The sequence below is a fragment of the Schistocerca piceifrons genome, chromosome 1 (genome assembly GCF_021461385.2).
Source record: "Schistocerca piceifrons isolate TAMUIC-IGC-003096 chromosome 1, iqSchPice1.1, whole genome shotgun sequence".
NCBI classification, from domain to species: domain Eukaryota; kingdom Metazoa; phylum Arthropoda; class Insecta; order Orthoptera; family Acrididae; genus Schistocerca; species Schistocerca piceifrons.
The window spans coordinates 98,252,860-98,261,525 of NC_060138.1; the positions used below are offsets into that span (position 1 = coordinate 98,252,860).

General features: G+C 42.6%; 1 pseudogene; it reads right to left on the bottom strand.

Annotated features, from left to right (window-relative positions):
* Positions 1 to 5,099: 5,099 nt before the first annotated feature.
* On the bottom strand, positions 5,100 to 5,217 carry LOC124723149 (annotated as a pseudogene).
* Between the last annotated feature and the right edge of the window lie 3,449 nt (positions 5,218 to 8,666).

Below are 8,666 nucleotides of genomic sequence, written 5' to 3' on the forward strand. Positions count from 1 at the left end.
GCGTCAGCTGTTCTCACCTCCCGACGGGGATGCAAAGTAAATCCATGGAGCAGTGGATGCAACGTCGTCAAGACGTGAATTAATATTTCTCTCACGACGATTGATCGAAATTGGTTTTAATGTGTATTATTTCTCTCATAGATTTGAACTTATAATACAGTGTACCGTAGGCAAACGATCCTGACTGTTGCCCGCAACAGCGCATTTCGGCAACGTGGACTTTGTTTGCCCACTCTCTGCTGCCGCGCATGCGCAGTTCTCATCCCCCTCACGCTTTCTTTCCGCTCCACCTCTACGGGCGGAATTAGAATTATATATTAACATTTTCAGCTGCTGAGTAGCGTTGAGATATATATATATATATATATATATATATATATATCAACGGGGATAGGTGAAAATGTGTGCCCCGACCGGAACTCGAACCCGGGATCCCCTGCTTACACGGCAGACGCTCTAGCCCAGGGCCGGCCAAACGCTGCACATTTTGCAGACGTGCGGAAGTGCTGCACATGTGCGCACCTGTGTGACAGCGAGCGACAGCGACATCTGTTATTAGACATGTGTCCTAAATGAACGGTGGCGGCTCCACTTCCCTGTTTATGTGGTACAAGCAAGAGCGCAACATACCCAGTCCCGTTTACCCCTGGTAACCGTAACCTTAACAGAGAGGTACTGAGAAATGGCAGGTACTGTGAAAAAGCAAAGGACGGGAGATCTATGTTGTCAGTCGTTTAAAAGTGACTGGGAACTGAAATTCTTTTTTGTAGCCGTTGGTGAAAACTCACAGTGTTTGCTCTGCCGCCGAATAATAGGCGGTCAGCGTAAGTTTTCAATTGAAAGACACTACAATACATATCACAAAGACGAGTGAAGTGTACTCACGAGTGAAGAACGGCATGCAAAATTAAATGTCCTGCATTTCTCATGACCAGTGATAAACGTGTTTGGATTTATTCCTTTCATAATTAAAAATTATTGTTTACTAACTGTGCATTAGTGCCTCATTCTGCTCCATGTTACATTATTATCAGGAAAGTTGGTCATTAAACCGATTGTTCCAATGTATACTTACATTTAGGGTTTTTTTTAATTTGTGAAGGGCTACTCTCAGTTGAAGTCGATAAAACGTAACATTCATCTAATTGTCGGTTATTATGCAGATTTCAGACGCAGCTGATGAAAGATGTAGCAATAATGGTATTGAAAAAACAGGTGATCATCGAGATGTCTGCGGTTATCATTCTGTTCAGATGTCAGTGAGACAGAAATTATATGGGTGTAACAGAGTGCGCCGAGAATTAGTTATAGGAAACCTTGCATTAGTTTAATGTTATTTGAAATCATGAATAAGGTTCGTTGGAAGTCGCCAAGTGCTCTCTTTCTTAAATACTAGATCAAAAACATTACTCGTATTTACGTGCCGTCAGTCAAGCTGCCTTAATAAAAACCCACGGTTGTTAACTGTATTACTTGTCTTACTGGGTTAAACTGTTAACATAAAAGTAGACGTCTCAATGAGTAGACTGTGACAGCATTTTAAATGTTTAATACGCGAAATACCTTCCCACGGTTGGCTTGCAAGCTGTGGAAAGCACTGGAATGCGCCGATACAGAGTATCTCAGCAAGTGGATAAAGCGACATCTGTGGGTAGAAACATGCACAACATGAACGCTGACGGCTGCGGTGTGCACGCTGTGAGCCGGAAGTTGCACATGTGCAGGAGCACCGCACGCGTGCAGAATTTCTGGCCGGCCCTGTTCTAGCCCCTTGAGCCATCAAGGCACACAGGATATAGTGCGACTGCAGGGACTATCTCGCGCACGCCTCCCGCGAGACCCACACTCTCGCCTTATATGTCCACACACTACATTCGTAGCGTCCCACCGTAACACATTCATTACTCGTGGAATACATTCTTACCAAGTCCCGTGAGAGTTCGAGGAATATGTGTGCATCCGCACAGAAGAAGAAGGTCATGGGGGGTGTTGCCATAACTATATACTTATATGGAATTGGTGTCTGTTCTTTCGAACATATCCGAAAGAACAGACACCATATCTCAATAAGTATATGGGCGGAAGCGCTGTCCTAGGTGACGCAGGCCTTAGCGCCGCGTCATCACAACGCGCCTGTGCGTAGTATACAGAGTATTGCGTCACAATATCAGAATGAAATTAAAAATTAAATTAGCTTTTCCTATCTGTGTCAACATATGCTTCAGTAAATTGATGTTGAAAGTGTTAAATCTCAGAGTGATCAGATGAAAATGTTTCGCTAAAAACATCTTCTTAAATAAAATAACAAGTGGCCATAAATAATAAAGACAGAAAGCCAAAAACTGTTCAGAATGTACATATGTATCTCGCAATCAGCTGTTACAAGTCTCAACTTGATCGGAGCAATATTTTGATCAAAATCGGCGAATGACTTGGAAGAGAAGTTGAACGGAATGGACAGTGTCTTGAAAGGAGGATATAAGGTGAACACCAACAAAAGCAAAACGAGGGTAATGGAATGTAGTCGAATTAAGTCAGGTGATGCGGAGGAAATTAGATTACAAAATGAGACACTTAAAGTAGTAAAGGAGCTTTGCTATTTGGGGAGCAAAATAACTAGTCGAAGTAGAGAGGATATAAAATGTAGACTGGCAATGGTAAGGAAAGCGTTTCTGAAGAAGAGAAATTTGTTAACATCGAGTATAGATTTAAGTGTCAGGAAGTCGTTTCTGAAAGTATTTATATGGAGGGTGGCCATGTATGCATGTGAAACATGGACGATAAATAGTGTGGACAAGAAGAGAATAGAAGCTTTCGAAATGTGGTGCTACAGAAGAATGCTGAAGATTAGGTGGGTAGATCATATAACTAATGAGGAGGTGTTGAATAGAATTGAGTAGAAGAGGAGTTTGTGGCACAACTTGACTAGAAGAGGGGATCGGTTGGTAGTACATGTTTTGAGGCACCAATGGATCACCAGTTTAGTATTGGAGGGCAGCGTGGATGGTAAAAATTGTAGAAGGATTCCAAGAGATGAATACACTAAGCAGATTCAGAAGTATGTAGGTTGCAGTAGGCACTGTGAGATGAACAAGCTTGCACAGGATTGAGTACCACGAAGAGCTGCTTCAAACCAGTCTAATAACTGAAGACCACAACAACAACAACGAAAAATTGAAGGCGCGAAATATTAAACTCATAAAAATGAGAATTGGTATGAAGCTTAAGTTTGATATAAAAACATTAGCTATGTGACCCCATTAAGCTACATCCAACAGTTTTCGAATAATTTACTAGAAAGTAAATTTGGAACAAAAACGCCCATACTTGTAGCAGATTAAGCATCATTTATATTAATGCTGGAAAGTTCCTATTATAGCACTTGATTACGTCCATTAAGTGGTAAAGCTATAAAAAATTTCAAGACCTTAATGTAAACGACAATCAATACAAGATCTCTTAAAGCAGTAGCTCAGAGGTCACGTTCTGCTCCTAGTTGCTTACTAAAAGTTCTAGCCGGCAAAGTTTAAATGCAATCAAGCTAGAACTTTTTCTATAGTAAAAACCAGCTTAACTGCATTAACGTAAAAATTACGACCGTTGTAACTTGATTCATGACTGAGGTATTAAATATCCTGCGTCCTTGAAAGCGGCCAGTTCGATGCTGCTACCTGGACATAGAGCAGATGAAGGCAGGTGTTCCGTTCGGCCTTCCGTTGCGCCCATGTTATAAATACGGCCTGAGAGGCAGTACACACAGACACACTTGGCAGTTTCGCATGGAGCTATCACTCTATCCACGTCAGACAGACGCTTCTTACGCGCTGCTTCCGATGACGTCACAGCCAGGCTGCAACTGAACGCACGTTTTCCGTACAGGTAGGAAGTGAACTCGGGAAGGCTGTACACCATCCTAGACTGCTTAGATTTCGCGTTTGTGTCCCGCCTGTAATGTTAACCAAACCGCGTGGCAAGTGGTGAGATTATTTTCCACTTTTGTGGCGAGCTATTAACTTTGATGATTAGGAGTCAGGGCAAAAGACCATTTAATTGGAGCTTACCGTAGAGGTCGCCTCTGAACTGCTCATAGTGCTGTTTATGGTAGAGACGTCATTATTATTATTATCACGAATATTACTATGTTTGCGCCTGTACTTTTACTGAATATATTATTCAGTTAGAACACAAAACTTTTATTTATACTCATAACTCCTGATCCTGCTGATAAATAGACCGTAGAAACATTTCTTTCAGTGATCACAAGAAAGGCATGCAGACTGGAAACTATGGTCAGTATGCTGTCCGTCGCTTTCTGGCTGACCGCAACAATAGTTTTCAGGCGACGAACAGTATCTCTTAATTATCTAACCAGCCGCCCCAAAAGAACCAACACGCCATCGACATCAGCACTGTGCATGTGAGAGATAATGTGCAGGAATAATTGTTCAAAATGCCTGGGTGTGCATATCGACCAGAACTTGAAGTGGAAATCATATAGATCTTCTGAAACTCTCGAAATCAGAAACATTTGCTTTAAGCGTAATTGCTATTTTTCGTGATATTTCGTTTCATCGATTTGTCTTGGAAAACATTTCTGGTGTAATTACACAAATACAGGAAGATAAAAAGTATTCATTACATAATAACATGTTGTGAGTGTAATATCTGATGTTCACCCTCAAAAGGCATGTAGGCAATGTTTAAAGAACTACATTTCCTAACAACAACTTCACAGTACATTTATTCTCGTGTGAATTTTTTGACAAGAAGCAGACACAATTTGAAAATAGTTGGAAGATTCACTTAGTATAACATAAAGAACAAAAAGAGTCTTCACTGTAAATAACGTAACGCTACGTTTTCAAAGAAAGGAGCAAAGTATGCAGTCATAAAAATATTTGACAACCTCACTTATGAATTAAAAGATGTTGGCAGATACACTGCTGGCCAACTCACAGGCGTGACTGGATGCGGATATGGAGGGGCATGTGGTCAGCACACCGCTCTCCCGGCCGTATGGCAGTTTCCGCGACCGGAGTCGCTACTTCTCAATCAAGTAGCTCCTCAGTTTGCCACACAAGGGCCGAATGCACCCCGCTCGCCAACAGCACTCGGCAGACCGGATGGTCACCCGTCCAAGTGCTAGCCCGGCCCGACAGCGCTTAACTTCGGTGATTTGACGGGAACCGGTGTTACCGTTGCGGCAAGGCCGTTGGCATTTTTATTTCACGAGTGTGAGGAAAAATGAATGCACAAGCGATGTTTCAAGTGAATATTACCAGGAGTCATTAATGTAGTACTTAACAGATCGTTTCGCAGGTACTTGATCCTGATGAGGATAATGTCAGCGCCTTCAAGACACGGGAACGTGAGAGGACCATGGCTCGTAAAATACTAAATAACTGAGAAAGGGGTATTTCGCACTGCTCTACGACTCTGCCCGGGCTTTGCTCTTATCTTTATTGATGTACACAGCAAACGGCGTTGTAGGAAGAGAGTGGAGGAGCAGACGGAGGCCCTGCACGCTCTGTTGCTCTTGGGAGGGGAACTCAGCCAAAAAGAGGAACAATTAGCGACGATGAACGCCATGAGTTTTGCATCCTGCCTGGAAGGCGGCGCGTGGGTTGGATCAGGAAAAGGTAAAACAAGTCGGTAGTGCTGTATGAATTTAAATCCCCTTTACTCATGCAATAAGAATATGTGGTGTCACCGCCAGACACCACACTTGCTAGGTGGTAGCCTTTAAATCGGCCGCGGTCCATTAGTATACGTCGGACCCGCGTGTCGCCACTGTCAGTGATTGCAGACCGAGCGCCGCCACACGGCAGGTCTAGAGAGACTTACTAGCACTCGCCCAGTTGTGCAGCCGACTTTGCTAGCGAAGCTACACTGACCAATACGCTCTCATTTGCCGAGACGATAGTTAGCTTAGCCTTCAGCTACGTCATTTGCTACGACCTAGCAAGGCGCCATTACCAGTTTATATTCAGTGTAATAATGTCTAAACAAGAGCGATGTTCTCCAATTGTGGATTAAAGTTAAGTATTCCAAGAACTACGTTCTTTTCTTTATAGGATAATTACTTTACCTTGTTCCAGACCTCACGCCAATCTGCGTGAGCTTAACGCGTGCCTTTCGGCTACCTCCGAGTGGCTTGGCTGTCTTGCCACGCCACTACAGAATACGTAACTTGGAATGAGGTCCGAAGCTGAAGCGAAGTGTCCTGGCTGGCTGCACCTCATGAAATGGGCTGCAGCAGTCGCGGAGCTCGTAGAGCTGCACAGCACCAGCTCGAGGGCGCTGCCGTCTGCGTCTCGTGGTAGTGCCAACCTTTGAAACTATGTGGCATCGTTACTATCGATACCACAATGAGTACACAGAAAGCAACTGAAACCATGGCATTGAGGAGGTTTGTAATGTTTCAACAGGATATGTATTGCTCCAAAAATGATGTACGTCAGTATTAAACCATTTTAAAGACAGGACTTTGGCCGCGCGGGATAGCCGAGCGGTCTAGGGAGTCTTGTTACGGTCCGCGCGGCTTCCCACTTCGGAGGTTCGAGTCCTCCCTCGGGCATGGGTGTGTGTGTGTGTCGTCCTTAGCGTAAGTTAGATTAAGTAGTTTGTAGGCTTACGGACCAATGACCTAAGGAGTTTAGTCCCGTACGACCTTACCATAAATTACCAAAAAAGACGACTTGTTTTACAATAATAAGTAAATAAACAGTCCACTGTCCCTCCAGTGCTCTATTCTGCAACGGGATCTTCTATGCCCACAAAATATAATTTATGTCTTAAAAATGTAAAGAAAGCTCCTACACCTGAGAATATTGCACGAGATGTTGATGTACATATGTTCATCCTGTTTCTTTTTTTTCCCGAATCCGTTTCCACATCGTACTCCTTAGCGTTTTAGAATGCCAAGTGACGCAACTTAGCTCGATCGCTTGCAACATGTTGGGCACTGTACTACTTGCAGCACAGAACAACTTGTTACGATTCAGCATATTCTGTCTTCCAATTTCCCTTCTTTCAGTACCTCACCATGTACGAAGGTGTGGGCTTTCAAATAAAATGAAGTGATGGCCCTCAACTACGTAACCACAGAGCTGAAGTATTAAAGGGTTTTGGTTGGTTTCGTTGTCTACGGGCTGGGATTCGTAGTTACCGCATTACAGGCCAAATACTGCTGAGTCATCGGTATACAATATGAATATACACATGATTCGCATGGTAGAAGGTTCCTGTCACTCGGCAATTGCGAGTTTTGAACGTAACATAGACATTTATACATGAAAGATTGCAATTAAATAAATTCTGAAGTTACTATTTTAACGACTGTAAATAGTGAGTACAATAGCAGAAGTACCTTTAAGAATGCCCTTTATTACTGTAAAACACTTATTGGTTTCGATGGTCCAGCAATTAAATAAAATATAAGTAGAATAACAGGGAAACAATAGAGCCCCACTTCAAGTAATTAGTTATGAACAACAACATAGCTCACTAGATATTCACTTCTAAACGCATACTATGTCTTCACAGCAAAAGTCACGGAAGTCTCACAAGTCAGTACTAATAAATATTTCTGTGTCCCGCGACCACACGAAAACTGCTCCACTCTCTAAGTCTTTCCCGCGACCGTACGTCGCTGCTCCACGCCCAGCCTTTCCCGCGACCGTGTTTCTGCCACGCCGCATTGTCCGGGACTCTCATACAGTTTCCCCATTAACGAGCGCTGTGGTAGGCAATAATGTCTCTGTCTATAAAACTTTCAAGGCCAGGAACATTAGGTACCCTGTACCACCTCGTACAATAGCTACAGTAAGCCAACCATTACCATGACTGAATAAATAACTTGAAATTAAATAAATTTTCCTATGGCTGGACCATAAACACGCTCTAACACACATTATTAAATACATAAACAAATTAAATAAACATATATCAAAGGACTAGACCAGTAGCCTAATGTCTCTGTGCTTTCTAAAACGCAGTAAATATTTAACCAGTTTCTTCATGAATAGAATGTATCGTATATAAACAAAGAAGTAGACGAATAAATTTATTTATAAGCATGCTGCTAACGTTTTCTCGTGTAACTGTGGAGCCCTTATGGCCTGACACGATCGATAGCAATCGGCCACTTTGACCTCCAGTAACTCATGTACTATTCAAGTTACATGCCTGTAATTTAAACCAATTTAGGTTTACACTGATAGCTTTCTAAAGAGACGTCGATCGAGAAAATCGGATGAACCGTTTAGATGTTGGAAATTCGTTGCTGGGTGTTACTTGTACAATTTATCGTCAGATACTAAACTTTAAACTAACAGCCGGCTGGAGTGGCCGAGCGGTTCTAGGCGCTACAGTCTGGAACAGCGAGACCGCTACGGTCGCAGATTCGAATCCTGCCTCGGGCATGTATGTGTGTGATGTCCTTAGGTTACTTAGGTTTAAGTAGTTCTAAGTTCTAGGGGACTGATGAGCTCAGAATTTAAGTCCCATAGTGCTCAGAGCCAATTGAACCAAATTTTAAACTAATAAACATATTGAAAATCTGATTGTACCATCAGAATCGTCGTGCAAATAATGGTAATGTACGTGTTTCTTTTTGAGGTATCATGATTCATCTGGCTACTATTAATTTCTATACGAACTGTGAA